This window comes from Carettochelys insculpta, chromosome 2, assembly GCF_033958435.1.
Source record: "Carettochelys insculpta isolate YL-2023 chromosome 2, ASM3395843v1, whole genome shotgun sequence".
NCBI classification, from domain to species: Eukaryota; Metazoa; Chordata; order Testudines; family Carettochelyidae; genus Carettochelys; species Carettochelys insculpta.
The window spans coordinates 194,739,631-194,765,517 of NC_134138.1; the positions used below are offsets into that span (position 1 = coordinate 194,739,631).

Genomic DNA, 25,887 nt, shown 5'->3' on the forward strand with positions numbered 1-25,887 from the left:
GATGAATAGTTTTACTTTTTGCTGTAAGCCCAAACTGTGGCTGGTCCCAGAGAGACATGCACAACAATACCAGCTGGTACTGGAATCCATCTTGAATCTAGTAGTTTTCCATGAGGATGGGGAGACTCATCAAAGGATTCTCACTTTGGGAGAAAGTCTATTTCAGGAATGAAAACAATCTTTTCTTTTTTTTTTTTGGTTCAGCTGGCCATTGAAACTGCCTCACCCTCCATAAAAAGAAACATGAAAACAAAGAACTCTAAAGAACTCTGAAAGGCTGTAGACCCAGGCTAAAGTAAATATCAATGCTGACTGGAAGCATTTTACCTAAGAAAAGAACAACTGCTTAGATAAGAATTTGCACATAATGAGCCTCTTAATGTATTAGAATTAGCTGGCATCTTTGGTTTATTTTAACTTAGGATCTTACTTTAATCTGTCTCTTTTTCACTAGCTATCACTTAAATCCTACTTTCTATACTTAATAAAAACACTTTTTATTATTAAGCCCCATGTAAATAATTTTTACCTGGGGAGAGCCACCACTGTGAATAGCTCTCTTTCAATGAAAAGCAGGCAGACACCTTTATGTGCTTTTTCTGTGTACAACTTTTGCTTAGGGTAAGATGGATTTATCTAGGATTTTGATCCTTTTGAAGGCTGGGTTCCTGGGTGCTCTCAAAGCACCTTATAACTGAGCCCTCCCTGAGCTGAATGGTTCAGTGTCTGTGTTGCTCTGCAGGGGGGAAATAACCCCAACAGCACCTTGGCTGAGGGAGACCAGAGCTTCTGATCCAGCAGAACAGGGTGGTGGGGAGATCTAGAGGGCAGGAAGGTGGGCATTAGTATTTTGATCAGCACACCAGAGGACACCCTCGGAGGATTTTTGTGATCCAGCCTGTCACAGACATATTCTACAAAAGGAAAACACAAAACATTCTCATTCTAACCAGACAACATTTCATTTGTAGAACAAGAGTCATCACAAAACAATTAATTACAACTGACAATGTAGAAACATTATTTTCTGTCACCAGCTCACAGTCAACAGAGGAATCCCAATAGTTGTAATGCTAATATGGAAAGAAAAGGAAATATTTATACAATAGATAGAACTCAAAATAGCCAATCCTTAATAGCATATGGTAAACAATAGCCCATGCTCACAACACAAGATGTGAGACAAATCATATTTGCCCTCACAGAATCCAAGAAATTAGGATGGGATGGGCCTACTTTATCAAGGTACCTTGTTCACCTCCTTACCAGTGCCAGATTATTCCCTACACAGAGCACTCTGGTGCTTTGTTAATGTTGTTTTGAAAAAGCTAGTTGCATACAAGATTATATTGGAAAGGGGTTATTTTAAAAACTTCATGATCCAGTTTTTCATCAATGATCGTTTCAATTAAATGAAAATCTTCTGAAATAATATATTTTTAGACTTTAAGGTAGAAAAAAGTTACAGTTACACTTCAGGGTATCATCTGTCCTTCATTTTGTGTATGTTCCACATCCCAAGAGGTGCAAAAGTTACCACTAATGGGCAACTGGTTGCTAATACTCTGGTCTGCTACCTCCCTGCTTCTGAAGTGAAGGTGCAAAGGAAAAAAAAATGTGCATATTGGCTTGCGCACATTAAAATTCCAAGGGAGGACATTCTGCAAATGTGGGGGGGGGACACTTTTGAATACACCAACTGCTCAGGTGGTTTTAAGTAAATTTGTTTGCTATATGGACCATAATCTAAATTTTTACAAATTAATCTTGTTTCAAAAGGAGAACATTTAGCTCTGCTGAGAAAGCAGATAAGTAAACGGGATCAAACTATTTAGTTTCTAAGCTGTACCTTTCCTATGGAACATTTAATTCCATGCAATACTCCTTAAGTATACTGATGGAGATACACATTCTTCTCCTGAAACAATGTAAATCCAGCAACATGTTTTAGCCTCCAGATCTCAAACAACATATTCCATAAAATACACTGCACATACTTGATACCAATTATATAATGCTTTGTACAGAAAAGGGCATAAAAGATCATGAGGATAAGGCTTATTTTGAGACAGCACAAATACACATTGTCCCTTCCAAAATGTACTGGAGTCCCCCAGGGGATGGAGGTATAGATGATGCATTAGAAATAATTGCAAATTTGCTTTTTTGTAAGCAACTGCCTCCAGAAATCCTGGAATTGTAATACATGATCTATTTCTATTTTTCAGAGGCAATGGTCACATTTGTGAAATTAGGATGAGATTTACAGCACGCTTGACTAGGCAGATGAAAACACAAGCCAGGACTCCTCCGTATTACTAATACTTTGCTAACAAAGGGGAAACACCCCCACCCCCACCCACTCACCCTGAGCTACTCCTAGCAGAATTAGCACATCCAAAGTTTACCCAACTGATGCACAATTTGCACTAAATGCAGCAGACTATCTGCCTTGGTCTTTCAACTGAGAGCACAGCTCATGAAGATTATAATTGGAAGCATACGATGCTCCATTTTAATCCCAACAACATGTAGGCAGGCCAAGACAGCCTGTATTTTAGGAACTGTCCTCTCCCTGAGATGTACCTTGATAGTCAAGATGAAAATGATAGTTTGCTGTATTGGCAGACACTTTGGCCCACCAATTGAGTCTTTTGTCCGCCATGGAGGAAATTCCTTTATGACATTATGGTTATTACCCTGCTAGTCTGAGTTATGTTGATAGATACAGATTTGTCTGTGTTTTGGTTAGAGGCAGAGTAATCCACTCTGGCTGTCCCTGAAAGAAGGTTTGCGGGTTTTATTCACAAGCTACGTTATGAGTGAAAAGTCTTGCCTACTTTTGTTCTAGTTCCAAATTTCAAGCAGTAATTTTCAAAAGGCATTTATATCAGGTTCATTTTATTTGTCTGTCATTTAATCAGCTATTCAAATTAATTCTTCACATACCCTATCCCAGGACAGAGAGAGTATGTTCTCTCCTGCTGACAACCTGGGTCTGTTGGCCTTACATATGGATGAAAACGATGTATGAACTAAGTGGTACGGAAAACTTTTTCATATCCAGCATTCTATCATCTGGAACTCTCAAATAACCGGAATTTTAGCCATAACTAAATTTTAGTTACATTTTCCATACGTTCAGTATAGTGAAAGTACATACAAATCAATACAGCAAACACAGTGTAAGTTTACAGTGTAAAATCCCACTGTTGTTGGTAAATAGAGTACTCTGCATACATTTTTGTTTGTTTCTTAACATCTAATCTTGTTTTTCATTAGTGTTATGCATTGCTCGGTATACCTCTCTATCATCTAGAATATTTGAATATCCAGCAACCTCCTGGACCTGAGGCTGCTGGCTAGGAAAGAGTTTACTACAGTATTACCGTCAAGATTTGGAACCCTGAAAGTAGGATTAGCAGATTGACTCTGGCTCATTTCATAGGCGTCCATTGCATCGTCTGCCCTGTTTTGCCTTCCTGCTCTGTTTTTGGGACAATGACTAATTATACTATGTCCTGTGCCCAGACTGGCTTAGGAGACTGGAAGCAGCAGGCACAGCAAAGTGTAAGCTTGTCTCAACCCACACACAAAAATAAACTCAGCCACCTGGATTTGTTGGTGGTGAGTTGCTAAGCAGAGAAGTTAGGCTTTCAGCCATGATGAAGCCCTTTCACTTTAGGGAGTATAATGTGGGTCTTTAATGCCCCCTCTCCCATTACGATTTTTATTTTTAGAGAAAGGATGATGCTTTTCACCCTATCATCCTTCATCAACTATTAAGAAATATTTTAATTTTATTCCTTCTCCAGGAACACTCAATCATTCACTGATAAGTATGGTTAAAAACATTCCAGGCAGGTTTCTATTGTTGGCCTTTTGACTCGAGATCACAAATAAAGTTCCCAGCTGTAACTCAAGACCAATCCGCATTGTAATCTCTCTAAAAATGTCCTTAATATTTGGCAAACAATTTTTCTGGACTATAAAAACACTTTTAACAGCTGTAATATACAGGAGATATCCCAGGCACTGCTAAAAGAAGCAAACCTGGGCAAACTGCTTAAAACCAGGCCACATACAGTCCAGACTGGAGTTCTCTCCTCTATGAAGCAAACCAAGCCAGTCACAAAAGCACTTCTCCTGCCTTCCTGACTTATAAGGGGTTACACAAACAAATGCCTCAGGCTCTCTAGCTTCCCTGGTGTCAAACTACTATCCCTCCTTGCACAGATGAGCGGTTATGAAAACCAATCTCAGCAAATTCACACAGGTCTTCCCACACGCCAAAGGGACCAGCCACATTCCCAGGTCAATATACACTTCTTACCCAAAATAGCATGCTGTGACAATCCTTTAGAATGTAAAATCTAACCTTCAGGACAAAATTAAATGTGCATCTTTGATTTAGCTTTGCCCACAACAAAATATTTAAACAACAGAGGCAGCTTATAGTTACAGTTAACTGATAGGAGCTATGCTCCAGCCTGTTGTGGGTGAGGGCCAGGGGTGCTCCAGGGCAGCTGGAGCAGCCCCTGTCTGCAGCAGGCCCAGCCTGGGAGTGCTACAGGCAGGGGTGCTCCAGCCGGCCAGAGCAGCTCTGGTTTGTGGCGGTCAGAGAACAGCTGTGGGTGGGGCCACTCAAGCATGTCCGGAGTAGCCGTGGTCCACGGTGGCCCCAGGTGCGCAATGAGCAGGATTGCTCTAGCCAGGCCAAAGCAGTCCTTGCTCCCTTGCCCCCCGCCCACCTCCTCATTTAATTGATTACAGGGAATTTATATCCTTACTTTTCAAATCATGCAACTACCCCAACATCTCATCAACTCTGTATGTGTCTAGTTATTACTCTTGTATCCCACAACTGGCAAATTATTTAACAAAGCTGTAATTAACCCAGTGATATACAATTGTATTTACTGTGAACAATTAAAATTATAGTGCCACCAGGTGAAAGGACTTACACTGTAATCCAACATAAGGTTTGCAGAGATCTTAAGGGGTGGGGGAGAATGGGACTGTGGTATTTGGAAGAGTTGCCACAGAATTCTACACTGCTTCTCAAGTGACGCATGGCCACAATCTGTGTCAGTTCACTACTCATTAGGGAAACAATTTTGAGATTAAATCCTTTTCATAGACAAGTGTAAGTGACTGCACACACCCAGTGTGAATAAGTTTTAAATCTTACAACAACTGTGAACTCATGCAAGACGGCATTGCTGTTGTTACACTGAAAACAGGTTATTCCATTAGCAGTCACACTCCTTTCTTAGGATATTGTTGTTGGACAGGTGTGCCAGCTCAATGACTTTTCATGCTCTGCTATTTAAATATGTATCTTTATATCGTTTGATAACCTTTATTTCATCCAATTCAAAACATAATAGTAACGACATATGGTATTTAGACAGCGCATTACAGTTTTAAAGTGCTATGTTGTTAATATTAATTCGTCCTCAATTCCTATGTGCAAAGTACAACAATATTTTAAGTTTTATCCCCATTGTACAGATATGCAAGGCAGTCACAAAGATGACATGATTTTTTTCCATGGCAATAGAGAGCCAGAATCAGAGCTCCCAAAGTCTTGGGTATCGCGTAAATGCTTAATCCAGACAAGGCTATTATTCTACCTCTCAGAAATACTCTATGCACAAACATCTGCACAGGAACCATTGCTTCTACTTCATGTTAACATCTACATGTGAGAAGCTCTAATTTTGCCTCCTTTTGCAAAAATCATAAATAGCTAGCAGAACCCAAGTCACAGTTTTGTGCTCCAAAAAATTTACTGGATGGATTCCTCATCTACAACATTGACTGCCAGCTCCTGTTGAGTAAACAAGCTGGGAAAAGTGAAGAATTAAAGGCACTGGCAACTTCCTGATTCTCATGCTGATTTGGGGCCACATAACCTCACGCAGTGTATACTCACTAGCCATGACTATTGCTTTACTCACCAGTTTAGTAGATTTCCATTGTGTTTAGCTTTACTGTGCCCATATAAACCAGCTCGAGGTTTGCCCTCGGCTTTATAGAATTGAATTCACTACAAAAATATCTTGAATTTTACCTTTGAGGAGAGTCATCAGTGAGCTGGAACAGACTTTAAATCTGATATTTCAGACTGTTTATTTAACCCCGCTTAAGTGGACACTATCATATTACAGGTTGAAATGCTCTAATCCAGAACTCTTTCATCCGTAATCTGGCATGATTTTAATTAGTAAGCACGTATCATGGGTGTGGTCAAGCTTCCTGTAGTCTCATAAGGTTTGTTTACAGCCACTAGTCCTGGCTCTCAATGTTCAGTGCTGTTATTTACCTCTAATTTACCCCTACATGTCTTCTAACAGCACTGTAAGCAGTGGTAGTGTTGGTAATGCGCTTGATGATATTGACTTCCCGTGGTCCAGCAAATTCTCTCGTCTGGCATCAGTCAAATCCTGAGGATGCCAGATTAGAGAGGTTTAACCTGTACTGAAACAGCTTCTCATCATTACATCAATGCAATTTAACCTGTAGATCTGGTACAGCTGTTAGCTTTTTTAAATTTTCCATTATTTTGTTTGTCCATTAGAGATGCTAATTCCATGTATCTCCAGCAGCAACACAATCATATTAAAGGGCTCTGTTTAGTAAAATAGCCACTCCACCATTTTTTTAAGCTGAAAAGATATTCAACAGTTGGCGTTCAGATGACATTTACTCCCACTGTCACGTGTACTTTAAAACTAGCCATAAAAGGCAACAAGAGCATTGATCTTTATGGCCAGAATCTGCAACATACAGTAGAACCCCAAGATACGCACATTCAAGTTACACAAATGTTGGGTAAACATGACTCTGAGCATCAGGAAGCTGGTGCCTGGCTCTGAGCTGCCCACCACTCAGGGAGCCAGGAAACTGACCAGTGCAGCAGCCCTGGTCAGTTTCCCCGCTTCCCTGAGTGGCAGACTGTGGGGAGCCAGGCCCTAGCTCTCCACCACTCACACCAGCAAGGAAACTGACCAGGGCTGCTGCACTGGTCAGTTTCCCAGCTCCTGTCAGTGGTGGCAGCCTGATTATCACCCATTGACAGAAGTGGTAAGGCTGCTGTCCCTGAAAGGAGGAGGGAATCCACTCCTGTCATGGATGGTGAGAGTCAGGGTGATGCTCCTGACAGGAGCAGTTTCCCTGCTTCTGTCAGTTGGCAGCAGCCACTCCTGTCAGTTGACGGCAGCCAAGAGTCAGGCTCTGGCTGCCACCACTGACAGGAGCAACGAAACTGCCCAGGGAAGCAGCCCAGATCAGTTTCCTGTCTCCTGTGAGGTGTGGCCACTCACAGGAGAGGGGAAACTGATTCCTGCACTGGTCAATTTCCTGGCTCCCCTGAGTAATGCAAATTTGACTTAGGCAGGGTTATGCAGGAATGTAACCTCTGCTTAAGTCAGGGGGCTGCCGTACTACAATATAATCTAACACACCAGACCTTCGTGAAATTTTAGGCAACGTATCCTTATACTGTAATCCAGACTTGTTGCTTTACTTTGCAGGATCAGAGCCACAATTTGACACCACACAAGTAATTTCAATGTCACAAATTCATATGTGCACCAAACCGATAGTATAATGCAAATTGTAATCTTTATTTTAATCACAAATTTCTTGTTGAATTACTAAACAACAAAATCATTAGGATGCTGAGATGATTTACTTTTTTAATAGGCTTTCCTTACTTTGAAAATTCTTCCCTTAGACCAGGCTAAAGAATGGAACAAAACGTAAGAGTACCTTTACACACTTACCAGAATATTGACTCTTTCAGGGTCTATCTTCCAGGGTTCGATTTAGCACTACTAGTGGAGACATGCTAAATCGAACCATCAGGGCATGACAATTGGCCCTGGTACTCATTCTCGCGAGGAGTAAGGGAGGTCGATGGGAGAATTTCTCCTTTCAACAGCCAGATAAATCAATCTTCAAAACATCATTTCCAGCTATACAATGGTCACAGCTGGAAGTGGCTATCTAAGATCAACTTTTAGGTCTAGTGGTAGACCTGATCTAACTGAGGAACTAATCCTACAGTGTAATGCTCAGCTACTGTTCACAATATCATGAAGCTGGATAGAAAATGAAAAAAGATGAAAGGGCAAACTCTGAACTTACCACTTTCTTAGGGCTGTGGTGTCCAACATGCTAGCCACTAGCCACATGTGGCTAGTTGGGTTGAACAATAATTTTCAGAATAATGTGGCGAGTTTGATAGACCAGACCTGGTTGGACACCATGGATTTAGGCTTCGTATTAATTTCAATTCTTACATGACAATCCAGAATTGTCTCTCTCTCTCTCACTCTCCTAGTAGCCTAAGCTGCAGTACTACTACTTGATTCATGATACCTTGCCAGGACACAACAGCAATGTGTTAGGAAATGCAAAATGCAAATCTAGTAGGCAGCAAAACTAGGGCTAGCTTTTTATGCTGAGGCTGGGTATTAGGAAATTACAACTGCTGCCTTAGATAGTTAAAACAAAGAGTAATAAATTTCAATTATACCAATGTTAATCCAGACATTTGAAGTTACATACATTTCTTTTTGTTCAGTTTTTCCCCCGGTTTTCCACTTCTTTAAGTTCTGACTTAAAGGAAAAGTATTTTAAAAACAAAAAAATACTTGAGGGTTTCTTCACTTACTCAACAATCAAACCTTTCATGTTAAACTTGTGTAATGGGTAAGTCATTTCACTGTGTGTAGACTATGTTAACTTGCACCTCATTAAAAATTTCCTAAACAAAACAAAATGCATAATCACAGATATTCAAACTCCAGATATTTCAGGGACTTTTCAACAGGCTGGAAATTAATTGAAGAGTGGTTCTGAGCGCTAGGGTTTTTTTTTACTGTATTTTTTCATGTACAGGTCTTCGTTACTTTCACACCTTAAATAAAATAAAAATAAAATGCGACCATCAGGGGACTGCAAATAGGGCTGCTAACAGGGGGGTCTGACAGGGAAAGAAGGTGATTCTCCGCCCCCCCCCCCCGAACAAATTAGATGAGAGCTTTTGGGTGAGTGAGTTTGCTGTACTGTTGGTTTGACATTGAACTTCGGTTACTGTTTGATTTCAGTTACTGTGGCAGTTAGTGTGTCTGGAAGTGTTTGAGCCCCTCCCCCTGTAACTCACCAGGGGATAGGAGGGACCTACTCTCCTAAGTCAGAGGGAGTTTTTAAGAGTGAGTCTAAAGGACCTACTATGGTTAGGAAAACTCGCACCACCCATATCAGCACGGTTCCTGTCTCCCCCACCTCTACCTGTAGCCAGACAGACCACCTGACCCATGGATACCTCTACCCAGACCCTAGTGTGCTTTTGCAGAGACCATAGCTTGCATTTGCCACTTACAGAAAACCAGACTGAGGGGATCATCCATTGTGAAAGTTGCCTGATGTTGGAATCTCTCAGGAAGCAGGTGGGAGAGCTGCAGGAGGAAGTGACTAGGCTCAGGAGCATCTGAGCCCATCATGAATTCCTTAAGGGTATTCACATGGAGACACCTAAGCTACAAAGGACTGGTGGAGGAGATGGCTCTCTCAGGGGAGAATGTCAGCTGGTTACTTCTCGCAGCAGGCAGTGCTCCACTCCTGCTCCCAACTTTCCCACTGTGGATGTGGAGAGTTGTTATGCTGCCCAGGATACAAGAGCTGAGGAATCATTTCCTGAGGAGGAGGAGGAGGAGGAGAAGCCATGCACCTCCAAGGCTGGGGGGGCTGCAACCACCACTGTGAGGAGGAAATGTGAGGTAGTGGTAGTTGAAGACTCTCTTTTGAGGGTGATGGAGGCACCCATCTGTCACCCTGACATGATGCCCTGGGAGCTATGCTGCATGCCACGGTCCCATATCCAAGATGTTATGGAGGAATTGTTGAGGATCATCTGTCCCTATGACTACTGCTCTGTGCTACTCATCCATGTAGGCACAAACGATACTGCAAGGTGTGACTCTGAGCACATCAAGAGTGACCATGGGGCTGTGGAGGTATGCATGAGGTTCTGTAGCGTAGGTGGTGTTCTTTTAAAGTTCTTCTGGTCAGAGGTAAGGGCCCAGGCAGAGACAATTGCATCCGAAAGGTGAATGCCTGGCTGCGGAGATAGATTGCCGCAGGATGCTGTTTCAGTCAGACAGACTAACTAAGACAAGTATAAGTCTAGAAAGAGAGAAGATTAAAAGAACTGAATTTGTTTAGTTTCGATAAGAGAAGGCTGAGAGGGGACATGATAGCGGTTTTCAAGTTCCTAAAAGGGTCTGACAAGCATGAAGAAGAAAAATTATTCTCCTTAGCCTCTGAGGATAGGACAATAAACAATGGGCTTAAATTGCAGCAAGGGAAGTTTAGGTCAGACATTAGGAAAATTTTCTGTCAGGGTGGTTAAACACTGAATAAACTGACTTGATGGTTATAGAATCTCCATCATTGGAAATATTTAAGATGAACTTGGATAAGTATCTAACAGGAATGATGTAACTGGTGCTTGGTCCTGCCATGAAGGCAGGGGACTGGACTTGACCTCTTGAGGTCCCTTCCATTTCTAGGATTTAACCCAGGGGGATAATCAGAAACTTCTCTCTAGGATGAAGCTTTGCATATAAAAGCCACATGTGTAATTTCTATTTTGTATGTTTTAATCTTTTATTTAATATTTACTTTGCTTTCCACCCATCAAGGACCTGAAATATTGGTATAGGAAATGGGTTGGCTTTTGACCCATTATTAATGTATTTATTACTTTGGCCACAGCAGTGTAACAGATGGCTTGTTTAAATTGCATATGTAGCTCAGTCCCATGCCACTCCCACTCAGAAGGGCTGGGGATGCTGAGAGCCACTGAAAAACTGCAAACCCTGGATAGCCACTTCAAGTAAGGGGCTGCTGCAGCAACCCTGGCCTTCTGCATGCCTAATTCCAGCAGCAATGCTCTGATGCCTAAGCATAGCTAGTATATTGAGGGCCCTGTGACTGAGAGTACAAATTTAATTTATACACCATAGTCTTGCTTCAGTACAACTTGCAAGTTTTCACTTACGGAAGTATTTCAGCGTCTCTTCTATTTGCTCAGTTGTTAAGTCAATACTGGCATCAGGAGAAATGAGAGGTGTGTGAAGCCAATCGTCGTGATCATAACCGTAGATTGTATCTGCTCTCAGCTTGTAATGGGGCAGCTGTTCTTCCAGCAAACTGATGATTTCAACTTCAGGAAGATCAGTACTATTGCACACATCTGAAAGAAGGAAAAGAAACAACCCCCACATTCATTACTTCAAATAACTGAACACTTTTGTTTTAACACAAACCAGGCAAACGTGAGTTTACTACAATACTGGCAAAAGAACAGTGAGCAATACACATTGGTTTGGAATGCATAATCTAGGATATATCTAGACCACACGGGAGATCAACCCAGTCAGGGTCAATCTTTCAGAGTTTGATTTTGTGGGCAGGGTAGAGATGTGCGAAATCAAAACTATCTGGGGTCAACCCCTGCACTCCTCAATATCGCCCTCTGAGAAGAAGGCCAGGTAAGTCATCTCCAGCTATGCAAATGCCGTAGCTAGAAATGCATATCTACAAGCAATTGACCTGCCTGGTGTAGACCAAGCCTGAATGAGTCTGGTAACAGGAAAAACAAGAGGCAGTTAAACACAGGGTTGGCAAGTCACAGGATCATAGAACTGTAGGATTAGAAGGGTTATCTAATCTAACCCTCTGTCAAGATACAGGATTTGTTGTGTCTAAATCACCCAAGAAAGATGGCAATGCAGGCTCTTAACCTCCAGTGAAGGAGCTTCTACAACATCCCTAGGTAAATTGTTCCACTATCCTACTGTGGTTATAGCTATGAAGATTTTCCTAAAATTTAATCTAAATCTGCTATGCTCTAGAGTTTGAGCTCAATGCATTCTGTCCTACTTCCTGTGGCAAGAGAAAGCTGTTTTATTCCCATCTTTTTTGTGGCAGCTTCAAGTATTTGAAGACTGTTGTTATTGTCCCCTCCACCTCTTAATCTTCTCCTCAACCTAAGCATATCTAGTTCCTTCAGCCTCTGCTCATATGGTCCGCATCCATCACTTTGACCATTTTTGCCACTCACCTCTGGATGTTCTCCAGTTTCTCTACATCCTTTTTATGCAGTAGTGACCGAAACTAGACACTCCTCCAGCTAAGGACCAAGCAGCACCAAGTGGAGAAGTTCTTTCATCTTCTGTGATTTGCATGCTATGCCTCTCTGAATGCAATCCAGAACTGCTTTTGCTTTTCTCCCCCAACAGTGTTGCACTGACAACTCACATTCAAACGGTTATCCACCACCACGGACAAGTTTTTGTCAGCAGTGCTGCTGTGAAGACAGTTATCCCACAATCTGTCTCTGTGCACTTGATTGAGCCTCTAAGTGAAACACCTTCAGTTTGTCTTTGTTAAACTTCATTTTGTTGTCGATAGCCCATTTTTCCAATTCATCAAGAGCCTTTTGAATCTAGCTTTTCTTCAAAATGTTTGCAACCCCCATCTCCTAAGCTTTGTGTCATTCTCTGATTTAGTAAACATGCTCTCAACTTCTACTTCCCAGATCATTAACAAAGATGTTGAACACTGGACCCAGAACACATCTCTGTGGAACCTCATTTAACATCTCCCTCCATAACGCTCATAGCATTTGCCTTTAGGATTCACTTGTCTGTTAAAAAGATTCTTGGTTCATAAACCTGTGCTCGTCTCTACCACGTTATTGACTAGACCTCTGTACCACCACAGATTTTACTTCTGCTGGCAGGCTTTGCTCAAAAAAAATCCCAGAGCTGAAACAGCAGATAGTGTTGCAGATCATGACAGAGACAGAGATGCACTGGCATAGCTGTATGTTTATAAGCATCAAATTCACATGTACAGTAAAAAGGTGTGTTTGGAGGGGAGGGAAGGTAGATTAAACGGCACTCAACCTGATTAATCACACAACTTCAGTCATAAACACCGTAATTTAAAATTAATACACGAGTTTCAATTATCAAGAAGTTTATATTTCGCAATGTACTCATTTCAATTGCCATATTGTAAATTGCAGACAAAAACCTGTCCTGAATAAGGTATCAGAAAAAATGCAGGGCAGTAAATAGCATTTTCAGATTGGTAGTGCAGACGTCTATAGCTAATCTTTGCTGAAACAAAAAAATGTCATGATCTTCACGTTCAGGGAGCTGGAACACAAAGCCTGCTTCTGAGTGAGAACTACAGAATCTGTCTTACCACTTGCCTGTTAATGAATTGTTAAGTTGTGAACATACAAAATTTATGGTCCCTGAATTCCATCTTTAACCTAAGCCAAAGCTCTGAAAATCTGGCATTGGCAGGGCAGTGACTCACTTCACAATTTACTGTAAATAAAGCAACCCTGTTGGGCAGCAGTGACCTCCAGCACAAGATGACTGCAACCCTCCAAGTTAGTGATGGACAGCTTTTTCACTGGAGTAGATCTCTATGCACTATTGGGGAAGCAAGATAAGAGATATTTCCTTGTTTTGCAAAGATCATTTTATTTCCTCCATTGTTCCATTTTTCCTCCTAATTCCCAAGGTTAAAAAAAAAAAAAGCCTCTGATTTTTAACCATAAGCCTTAAGTCAACAAGGACATGTTACAAAAGCGCAGGGTAGATGACATGAAGACATGCTGTCAAACAGCTTGAATTACCTTGCTATAAATAAGCTTAAATAAAACAGGACTACTGATAGGACATGCAGTTTAACCACTTTAGTTCATGTAAATATGTCATTCCACAGTGTGCCAATCCTACTGCTTACATAGAGAATACTGTACATATAAATGTACTACACTGATTTAGCGATACACCCATTATGAATCATTTTGTTTCGGAGAAGGGGTTGTTATGGTTTGATTCATTTAGCCAGTATGTGTTCACTTGGGAACAAGACACAAAATAACATACACATTAATCTAAACTTTGGAGAGCAGGGGAAGGTCAAGATGTAAATCTTTGAGCGACTCTTCCATATTTCCTAGTGTTTAACGAGAGCCAACAAATTTATTTACATATTATTCACAATCAGCCAAGATTATCCATAGCGACTAGTCCATTATTATGCTTATGGCACAAAATTTTACAACCACTGTGGCATCAAACCACCATCAAACTCCACAGACTAGCAAATCCTTCATCCTATATTGGATCATCCATCCAGCACTGCATGTGAGCATTCACTGTAGGTGCATGGGGGAAGGGCAGGAAGAGCCTTCTATACATGCCACATCCCATCAGAGGTGGCATGGTAATGAGGCAATTCAAAGCAGGCTAATGAGGTGCTAATAGGCATATTCAGCATCTCATTAGCATAATGGCAGCTGTGCAAATTTCAAAGTGCAGACTTCAAATTGCAGATTGATAGTGTAGATGGGAACAGTGTTAAAGTAAGTGCCCCACTCAACATTCCCTTACTCCCAAAAAACTAGATGGGAGTAAGGGAATGTCAATGTTGGGTGCTTATTTCAAAGCTGCCCCCATCTACACTGTCAATCTGCAATTCGAAGTCTCCAGTTTGAAATCTGTGTGGCTGCCATTATGCTAATGAGGTGCTGAATATGCACATTAGCACCTCAGTAGCCTGCTTCGTACTGCCTCATTACCATGCCACCTCTGATGGGAGGTGGCATGTGTAGAAGCAGCCAGAGAGAGAGAGAGAGCGAGCGAGCACGAGCGCGCGTGCCAGGGCCTAGAGCACTGGGCCTGGTGCAAAACCTAAGACCTGAACCATAGTCAACAAAGTCAGACCAAGCTATAGACTAGAAAAAGACCTATATTAAAGTAGATGTGTACAAGTTCTCTTCCTGATAGGGTTAATAGGTCCAACATTTGTTGAGAGAAGTTCCAACACGTAACATACTTGGGAGCTGGTTAATGAGTTTACTGTTACCTGTTATATTTCACCACCAGATATCCAACTTTGTATTGACAAAGTTAGGTAAATAATGAAGACACAAAACCAGCCCCCTTGCATCTGTTCTGCACTCAGAGCTATTTATAAGGGGACTCATGCCCATGTACAGCCTTGCTGATTTAAATGAGGCTCCATGCAACTACAAAAGATAGCCCTGGTGCATCAAACTGCAAGATCAGGGCCACAGCTCTCTCCAGTCCTGCTGAAAGATGAAGGTAGGTGGAGAAGCAAAATTTCTCTGAAGGTATGAAACCACCTCGGTAAATTAGGATATGTCGCTCCCCCTTGGCTGTCTCTTTTGATTACTGGCAAAAATGGGAGGCTCATGGTCTCCTGGATACCCGTGCCCTCTTCTCCCTCCCCCCATAATTGTGGCACATGACTGGGGGAATTGGAACACCGTGACATGGAAAATGCTAAATGTGTACCTTAAGCAGTCTCTTAATGACATTTAACAGTTGTGCACAAGGACCTATGGCAGTATCATATGACCAGGCTGCTCTCCACAAAGCCAGAATGAGAACAGCTGAAAAAGGCAATCTTTAAAATAGAGAAAAGGGAAATTAAATATAGTGAAAGAGAAGAGAACAACTATAACAAAACTCTTTCTTGCCAGGCCAAGACTGAGGGTAGTGCTACACTAGGGAAGAAAGTCTACTCAATTTATGCAATTCTAGCTATGCCATTATCAGAGCTAGAATTGACATATCAGAATAGACTCTCCTACCTAGCCAAGTCTGGGGTCTGGGAGCCTCGCATCAGCGTCCCTTACTCCATATGATAGGTGGAGTACAGGAGTCGATGGCTAAGCCCAAAGAGGTCTATTTTGCTGCGTCCTCAGGAGCCCCTGAGCCGGCCAGCAGCCTGGGGGTAAGCGGAGAGGTGGGGTAAACAGTAAAGTAAGGTTTCCCTGGACTCGACTCACGTTAATAAGAAAACATGTAAGTTGAGTCTACACAAAGCGAGGATCTACTGTATAAACACCAATGGTCAAACTGTCATATAATTTATATTATTCCATAAGAACAAAATCAAGTTTGGGGTGGAATAAAAAAATGAAAGGGCACCCCTAATGCCATCCCTTTTAGTAATACCCGCAGAGAGACAGGAAAATACATTTATAGAGCACTGGACATATTAAGTGTGTGGGGGTACCTCAAAGGATTTCTGAAACAGAGTATGATCCACCCCTGCTATCACTAAGAAAGTGCAGGCACCCCACTGTAGAGAACCAGTCATTTCCTCTCAAGCTGCCCTTAAACCACATTCCAAATATTCTGAATTCAATTTAACAAAACCAAAGCAAGTCATACAATTTCTCCCCTTTTTTAAGGGTTCAACTTATTTCTCATCTGACTCAAAATAACATGATGGTAGATATCGCCACCTGGTGTTTAAACAGGACTACAGTAAAGGAACAAGAAGAATGAGAGAGACAAGGTGGGTGAGCCAATATCTTTGAGTGGACCAATTCCTGTTGGGGAAAGTAGGGATACAGGTGTCCAGCATTCAACCAGAACGCCCAACTGAAAACAGACTCTGGTGGCTGTGCTGAGCATGACTTTATAAGTCTGGTCAGTGGCCCAGCAGGGCTAAAGCAGCCTCTGTGCCTGTGTTGATGCTACTCAGCTCCTGGAAGCAGTGGCATGTTCCCACTCCAACTCCTTAATACAGGGAGAGCTGGAGGGTCCACAGCCTGCTCCCAACCCCAAACGTTGGCTCTGGAACTCCCACTGGTCAGGAACTGAGACCAACTGCAGCTGTGAGGGTGGTGTTCGTGGATGGTGCAGCACATGGCGCTGCCTGGCCACATCCCCACCTAGAAGCCCGAGGGAAACGTGCTGCTGCTTCTGGGAGCTGTTTGAGACATGGGCTGCCTGGAACGTGCAACTCTGACCCACTTCCGTGACCCAACCGCCATCCAACCCCAATCCTCCTTCCTACTTCCGAACCCCTCAATCCCAGCCTGCAGCACCCTCCTGTATCCCAAAACCCTCATGCCCAGCCATACCCCAGAGGCTGCTCTCCCAGGCTGAGCCCTCATCGAACCCCAAACCTTCTGCCTCAGTTGTTATCCCACTCCCATGGTCTGAACCCCTCGGTCCCAGCCTGGACCACCCTCATGTACACTAAACCCCTCATCCCCAGCTATATCACAGAGCCTACACACAACCAGAACCCTCACCCACCATGATGAAAGCGAACCAGTGAGTGATGGTGGGGATAGAGGGCATGGAGAAGCAGCTGGGAAAGCGGTGGGGCAAGTATGTTTGGTTTTGTGTGAGGAGAAAGTGGTCAACCCAAGGTAAGAGTGACAAGCTTCCCAGCTACACAGACCTTTCCTCAGTTTTGGGAAAAGTTTTAAGAATGAAAACTCTGAATACAAGATTTCCCTTGAAGATGAGGACTTAAAGGTGACTGTAGCATAGAGTGCTCACTTTGTAAAAGCATTCACCCGAGGTGATATGGCGTTATCTTATTTTCACGTGTGAGTTCATCTGAGGGCATAGTAATTGTGCCCGATTTTAGATACCACAGAATGCGGTTTCAGGAGAAATTCCAGGACATATACGTACCATCAGTTCAGTAGGACCAGTCATCTGTGGTATTCACTGGTTTAAGGTTCTTTCACCCTTCCAAGACACATTTAAGCAGTTGTAGGGCATAAGTCATGTTGTAACCAGTTTTCTTCGCCTAGATCGGGGTGTCCAAAAGGTGGCCCAAGGGCCGGAGCCTTTTTATCTGTCCCACGGGGCCGGCTGCCACAGCAGGGCCAGCTGCTGCACAGCCCCAGTGGCTGGGGTGCAGAACACTGGTGGCAGAGCCCCAGCATTCGGATCACCCAGCTACTAGCAGCCCGAGGGGTCAGAACCCCAGCTGGGGCACAGGGCTGCTGACAGAGTGGTTTGTGGCTGTGGGGCGGTTTAGGGCTGGGGGGCGGTTTAGGGCTGTGAGGACTTTAAGCCAGGGAGGGCTATTTTGTGTTCAGCCCCTGGAAAGCATAAAAATTTGCCATGTGGCCCCGGATGAAAAAAAAGGTTGGACACCCCTGGCCTAGATGGTAGGATCAGCCAGATCTTTAGCACCCTCCTCTACCCCTGGCCTCCCCCACTGGATTTTGACACAGAGTCAGAGTCATTCTCCAAACAGAGGTTCCCATGTGTCATTCCAAATGCCACTACACAAAATGAGTAAAGGGCTGGCTGGCAATGGGGAAAGTTGGGGAGGCGTCCGCAAAAAACCTCAGACAATACAGAACCAGGATGTATTGTCTTTTCTGTGGATCTCTATTCCCGCTGCCTGTCCGTGTCCCCCCCCCCCCCCCGGAAGGGGAGAGACTGAAGTGCACTAGAAGAATCCTTGTGTCACAGCCCCAGTACCGCCATGGTGTCTGGAAACTGCAGGCTGGGGAAAGGACCGAAATAGGTATGGAGGCAGGCATAAGGTTTCCTGCAGTTGTGTTATGTTGGGGGTCAGGGAGAAGGTTGTGAGTTAATAAATCTCTATTAAAAAGTAGACTTTTAATAGAGATTTAGAACAGCACAACACCCCCCACCCCACACCCAATATAACACGTCTGCAGGAGACGCTATGCCTCCCATTGTATGGGGTGTGATTTTTGTCTTTCTCAGCTAGTCCAGCAGCTTTCAAAGAGCTGTTGCAGCCCATCAAATCTATGGGGCAGCAGTAGATACTGGACACTTACCTGTTAATTGCTTCACTATGTACACTACCTGAAGTCAATCAATCAATCAATCAGTTTTTACAGCCTACTAGACTACTTTCAAGTATTTAGTTCTTTCTCTTCTAAGTGTGTTCTGATCATCTACTAGGATTTATACTTTTTGTCACTCAGCCTACCACTTGATAAAGGTTACCTTTACAAAACACTTTCAAGTTGCTTCACGTCATATTCTCTTTGAAAGAAAATGACCTCCACTACCAGAAGCATGCAGAACTTCAAAAACTATTGCAACAAATCCTGCAGTCCTTAATCAGAAAAAAATTTCCTTTTGCAGAGAGTAAAGGATTTCTGATCTGGATTTCTGCATATAATTTTCCACCAATGTAATCTTGAAATTTGTCTTATGGTGGTGAGCCATCCCATGAAATGCATGAAATATGAACAAAATGAGAAACATTCAGATCGTTCGCAATGGCAATATCAAAATGAGCCTCAGCCAAAGAGGTAAGGAACACGTATGTGCCCAGGAGTGTGAAATTAGGACAAAGAGCGAATCATGTATAGCAATGAGGAAGTGACAATTCAGTTCACAATTAATTTATCTGCTCTCTGGTTAGGAAAGCCCACTGAAACCAGTCTACAACATCTGAACAGTAGCACTCACTGGATTATGAAATACATAATGACAGAGTCATTTGGGTTAAAGATGGCTATGAAAAAAAAAGAAAAAAAAACAAAATATGTAATGCTTCCTTCAGGGCACTTAGGGTGGTGAGGCACCTTGATACCACCTAACCTTAGCATGAGGAAGCCGTGACCCACTGCTGGCATGGGCAGTTGCCCAACATCTCCAGCCTTCTGCAAAACAAGAACCTGTCTTCGGAGTCTGAAGAGATCTCTCTCCCTTGAGAGAACGGTAGACACAATTCAGTGCCCAGGCACTCTGAATCCCAACCCCACTTCTCACCCCAAAGCAACCAGTACCTGATTCAGTGGACACTCAGAATTTCTGTATATTCTGCTTAGCAAGGAACAGTGCAGCACAGCTTACTACTTATGCCATACAATAAACCTCAGCTTAACACTCAGTGCTTAGATTTCTTTAGAGAGGAAGCAGGTAGAAGTTTATTAATCAAAATTCAGAGATTTAAAGAACTGCAAGAAGAACTACACCCATCCTTCGTTTAACAAGTACTTTACTTATGAATACTCGCTAACATGAGGGACACACATACTCACCTATGTTCACTAAATGAGTGAACTTCCCATGTTAATATGGGCAAGCTGCGGAGTCCCTGGCTGGGAAGCGGGGAGACCTGTAGCCCCGTGGCTGGCTCTGCTCCAGCCGTAAGGTCCCTGGCGGGGGGACAAGGACACGTGCACCCCCCAGCAGCCCCGAACTTCCCCCAGTCTTAGACTCCCCTGCCCCACTGCAGCTTTAAACGGCCCCAGCCTTAGACACGCCTTCTCCCGCAGCCTCTTCACTGGAACTGCTAGGCTGGGTGTCTCCCTCCACCCTCCTGCTCCCACCAAGTAACGTGTTAAAACTAATTAACTCCAGCATTAAGCTTTCACCACCTACACATAAGGTAATTGCTATCTCTAGTGATAGGTATCTACCAGAGGCAGCAGTGTTAAGAAACTGCAAATGGCTTCTTTAACAGTCACATGCAGCTTGGAACTGCCCAGCTGGCAACCCTTAACAAATCTAATGGTGACCATGTTTGGGTTCCGACTCATAGGCTGGGAATCCCTGCTCTACACACATACACTACATCCTTTTGCTGGTGCAAAACTATTCAAATAGCTCAGAAAAGTACCTAAACTCAACTGGTTTAAGTCAAGTTACAAGCACCTGGAACAAACTGGAGACTTTTACATGTATTTTAATGGGAATTTAGTGTCGCTCTTATGAGTTTTCGCCTACAAGCAGAAATTCGGGAACCAATTGTGCTTGTATAGCGAGGGATGAGTGTACTGCAAACAAAGGGCTACATATCAAATAAACCTGTAAGACACATACTGGAGCCTAACTTAACTAATAAAGACATTGTCAGGCCATAAGAGTTGAAATGCACTCCAGACCTTTCCTGGACATTACACTCAGGGTTAATTGCAACCTGTTCGTGAAATAAGCTCTCTGTCCTCTTGCCTTCACAGGGAAACAATGTTAAATTCATTTCTACTGCTACAGTTATAGTCCAACTATCCATTGTGTGACCTTGTGAACTGCATCACTAACACTGCTTTATCTTCTTGTCCAGGGTCTCGGTTTACACAGGGACAGACACACAAACAGCTCTTGCCTGAAAGAAACCCGTTTCTTGCCTTTTCTGATGATAAGCACCAACCACTAGAACATAATTGTCACTGTATAGCGGTAACTCCTTACACATTTTCTGTACATGTATCTTGCAATGATTACAACATTATACACCCTACATGCTAACTTTTGGTAACCTAACATATGCATACCTGACCCAAGGGGATCCCTGTAACCTTTATGTATCCCTGTGCTATGCCCTCTGCCATCTGGCAGCAACAGGTCCCTAGATCACAACATGCAAAGGAGAAAAACCAACAATCAACTTGGAAGACATGAAACAAGGCAAAATTACCCCCTTCTGCCACCTAATATAATTTGAGCTTTATGTATCCATAACCAGTGTCAATCTCTATTTCTGGAAGGGTAAATTGGAGTGGCAGTTATTGAGGGTAGGCAAAAGCAAGAGGGATAAAAGGCTCTCGCAATTCTAAAACTGGAGTAATTAGCAACTGACATTTTTAGTAGCAATGCTCCACTCTGTCTTGCCAAGATTATAAGGCTCTATCGATGGAAAATGGCAGTAAAAATTGGAAAGGATGGGGTGGCTTCCCCCAATACATCTTTTTTTCCATCCAGCACCTGCCAGCAACAATAATTTAGCCCTGTAGTCAGGGCTGTCCTGACAGTGGGCGGAGGTGTTTTGTGGCCCACCCCCAGCACCCCAGCCGCGGAGTCCTGGGCAATACCCCTGCGCTGCAGGCCCTGCCCCTTCCCTTCCTTCTTCCCCCCATCCCTCAGTCAGAAACTGTTGACAAAAAAAACCATGTAGACCCTCCAGGGGGTCCTTCTGTCAACGGAGCAGATCAAAAGGTCGATCTGCTTTTATGCGGAGACAACATCTGTCGACAGAAGTTTTGTCAGAACATCTCTTCCGAAAGTAACTGCTGTAGACAGAGGCTTCTAGTGTAGACAGAGCCTGAGTGTGTTAAGCTTAGCTGGTACGCTTTTTTCATTTTACTTAGCAGCTTACTTTGAGCTGTCTGCTATTACTTACCACCACTTAATTCCTACTTTCCGTACCAAAAAACCCAGAGAAAACCTCACTTCTGTTTATTATTAAACCCAGTTTAAATAATTGTTCCCTGCAGTGAAACAGCTGTGCCTGCTCTGCTTCTCTGTGGCTGACGGTGAGTGGAGGCTGCTTCCCACTGCCACTTGCGCTGCATGGTGAGTGTGGGGAGTGGAGACATAAGGCAAATGGGAGAGCGGGGGTAGGAATCCCCTGCTGTTACCACCTGCCCCAACAGCTCATGCCCTGCCCCAGGTAATCCTCCCTCTTTCTATACACTGGATGGTGGAGCAGCCACCACAGAGCCCCCAAAACCATGGGGTTCGGGGCAACCACCTCACCTTGTCCTATGGACAGGACAGCACTCTCTGTAGTAAAACTACAGTACAGTGAGCAATGGTAATTCTCAAACGGCATTTTTAATGTATTTTTGACTAACTTACACTAGATGGTGCTACACCCACAGCTTTAGAATCATAGAACACTAGGACTGGAAGGGACCTCGAGAGGCCATCGAGTCCAGCCCCCTACCCAATGGCAGGACCAAGTACTACCTAAACCATCCCTGATAGACATCTATCTAACCTGTTCTTAAATATCTCCAGCAAGGGAGATTCCACAACCTCCCTTGGCAATTTATTCCACTGTTTGACCACCCTGACAGTCAGGAACTTTTTCCTAATGTGCAACCTAAACCTCCCTTGCTGCAGTTTAAGCCCGTTGCCTCTTGTTCTATCCTCAGAGGCCAAAGAGAACAAGTTTTCTCCCTCTTCCTTATGACTCCTTTTTAGATACTTGAAAACTGCTGTCATGTCTCCCCTCAATCTTCTCTTTTCCAAACTAAAGAAGCCCAATTCTTTCAACCTTTTTTCATAGGTCATAGTACTAACAATTTTGTTAGTCTTTAAAGTGCTACTTGACTGCTTTTTTGTTTTGATAGTATATAGACAAGCAAAGCTCCCCCTCTGTTACTATACTGCCGAGACACTATAGGGGCTCTTTTGCACACTTGGCTCAATCCAATTCTTGACTCCTGCCCCCCACCTGCCCCTCTGCTCTCTGATTTGCTCACCTTGATATTTTTTTTCTGATTTGTCAACCTTGATTACTGTTTTTGGTTCTCTATGCCTTAAATATTGAGTCTGTTCTGGTCTGGCTATGGTCTGAAGAAGTGGGTCTGTCCCACGAAAGCTCACCTAATAAATTATTTTGTTAGTCTTTGAAGTGCTACTTGACTGCTTTTTGTTTTGATAGCTATATTGCTGATCGCTCATAGGAGGGGGTTCAGAAGGGGAGGAGGAGAGAAAAGCAGGCATACACACAGTGAACAGAACAAATAATGAAGCAAATAGAGAAAGCGCATATATAACGACAGGGTATCACTTTCCTCCTTTAAAATGTTGGTTCTGTCATCCAGAAGCCTGTTCCACCACTAAAATCTGCCAGTCCTGTTAGTCATACACACACTATGGTGCTCTCAGCAGACAGACACTCTAATTAAGACTGTGTTGAGCTTTTTAGTCAAAGCTTAATTAAACCCTTCTCTTACATACTTCAGTGACTGAATTTAATTTTCATATTTAACATTATTGCTGTTTATCAAGATAAAAGGATATTCTCCAACATTTTTGTACAACTATGGCTCACTCCTCCCACCTCCCAAAAACATATTTTTAAAATCTTTCTTTCAGTTTGAAACTGGAATCTCACTACAGCTAAACACTCACCAGAAACACAAAACCTCCCTCCTGCCCTCCCTCACTCCCATTCACTCACACACACCTCCACATCTCTATGAAATTCTGCAGACAATAACTTCAGCTATCTCAGAAGTGCATGTAGCACCCATCACTATAAGATTTACCTCAGCCCTGATTGAACAATGTACTTTGACACGTGTTCCACTCCAGCCCAGTTTAGTCTGGACTTAAGCACATGCTCAGTATTGTCTAACTCCAACTCTTCTCTCCTAAATGAATGCAGTAATTAAGTAAGAATACCATGCTTCCAGGATCTGAGGCTTTAAGCAATACCATGTATTATTACACTTTTGATTGAGTCTTACAAATCAGTAATAATGGATGCATAAAGCTAAACATGTGCTCAAGTACATCGGTGAACTGGGGCGTGAATGGATTGAATTCAAACTTATGTCATGAAGTTTAGACAGAGAAAGAGAAGTTACTCACCGTAGTAACGGTGGTTCTTCGAGATGTGTCCCCGTGGGTGCTCCACCATAGGTGACGGCTTGGCCGGCGCCGCAGATCGGATCTTCCAAGCAGTTTCTGCCGGACCGCGCATGCGCCGGCGCGCGCCGCTCCCTGGCGCGCTCCTGGCCATGTGCGCGATCCGGTCCCCGCCAGTTCCTCGACCAACCGCCTCGGTTGCCCCTGCAAAACACTAACAGAGATCCGAAGCGGGGAGGATGGGCAGGAAGTGGAGCACCCACGGGGACACATCTCGAAGAACCACCATTACTAGGGTGAGTAACTTCTCTTTCTTCTTCGAGTGTCCCCGTGGGTGCTCCACCATAGGTGACTACCCAGCAGTAACCCAGATAGGTGGTGGGTAATCGGATTATGTGCAGCTGGTCCCCGAGAGGACCGCTGCAGAGAGACGGGTATCCTCTTGGAATACCCTGTGAAGGGCGTAATGTTTGGCGAACGTGTCGTAGGATGACCAGGTCGCCGCTCTGCAAATGTCTTTCAATGCAACGCCCTTGAAAAAGGCTGTTGATGCTGCCACCGCCCTGGTGGAATGAGCCCTGGGAGTGGCCGACAAAGGAGTCTTTCTGAGCTCGTAGCACATTTTTATGCAGGATACAATGTGCTTTGAGATTCTCTGCGATGAGAGACCTTCTCCTTTAGATTTGGGAGCGAGGGAGACCAGGAGTCTATCCGTTTTTCGGAAGGACTTGGTCCTGTCTACGTAGAAGGCTAGCGCCCTCCTCACATCCAGGAGGTGTAGGCGCGCCTCTTCGCTGGAGTTATGAGGCTTTGGATAGAACGAGGGTAGAACAATAGGTTCATTGATGTGAAACTCGGAAGAAACTTTGGGAACAAAGGCTGGATGCAGCCGTATGGTTACCGCCTCCTTGGAAAAGACAGTGCAGGGTGGCGTTGCCATGACTGCCGCAAGCTCGCTCACCCGACGGGCTGACGTAATTGCAAGAAGAAAGGTCGTCTTTACTATAAGGAGGCGAAGGGGAACCGTGGCCAAGGGCTCGAACGGTGGTCCCATGAGTGTGGTAAGCACTAGGTCCAAGCTCCACGAAGGTGGAATCGGTTTCCGAGGGGGGTATAGGTTTACCAACCCTTTGAGGAACCTGGTAACCATAGGGTGGGCGAACACCGTGTGCCCTCCCTCCTCATGTCTGAACGCCGAGATGGCGGCCAGGTGGACCTTTAACGAGGATAGCGAGAGTCCTGCTCTCTTGAGGTCCAGTAAATACTCTAGAATTGTAGGTATAGGCACCGAAAGGGGGGCCAGCTGCTTGGTAGAACACCAAGCCATGAAGCGAGTCCATTTTTGTTTGTAGGTTTTCCTAGTGGAAGTCCTCCTGCTACTTTCTAGGACTTGCTGTACTTCCACTGTGCATGTGCTCTCTAGGGAGCTGAGCCATGGATTAGCCACACTTGCAGTCGCAGGCTTTGGGGGTGCGGATGCACTATGGACCCCTGGGCTTGCGTGAGCAGGTCCGGCGCCACCGGAAGAGGCATCGGTGGGCGGTCCGACAGGCGCAGGAGTAGGGGGAACCATGGTTGGCGATCCCATGTTGGGACTATCAGGATCATCCGAGCTTTGTCTCTCCTGGCTTTTTGCACAACCTTGTGGATCAGCACTGCGGGGGGAAACGCATAAAGCAGGGGGCCT

The 25,887-nt window shown here is 43.9% G+C and overlaps 1 protein-coding gene across 11 annotated transcripts in view; it reads right to left on the bottom strand.

The window, feature by feature from the left end:
• TRAK1 (trafficking kinesin protein 1) overlaps positions 1-25,887 on the bottom strand; it is a 188,298-nt gene that overhangs the window by 87,894 nt on the left and 74,517 nt on the right. For 10 of the 11 annotated variants that reach the window (XM_074988230.1, XM_074988228.1, XM_074988225.1 and 7 more), the window contains exon 3: positions 11,075-11,269. The gene's annotated coding sequence lies outside the window, so the exon portion shown is untranslated. Of the gene's footprint in view, positions 1-11,074; positions 11,270-25,887 lie in introns of those variants that run through there. The other variant, XM_074988226.1, reaches the window with a different exon arrangement.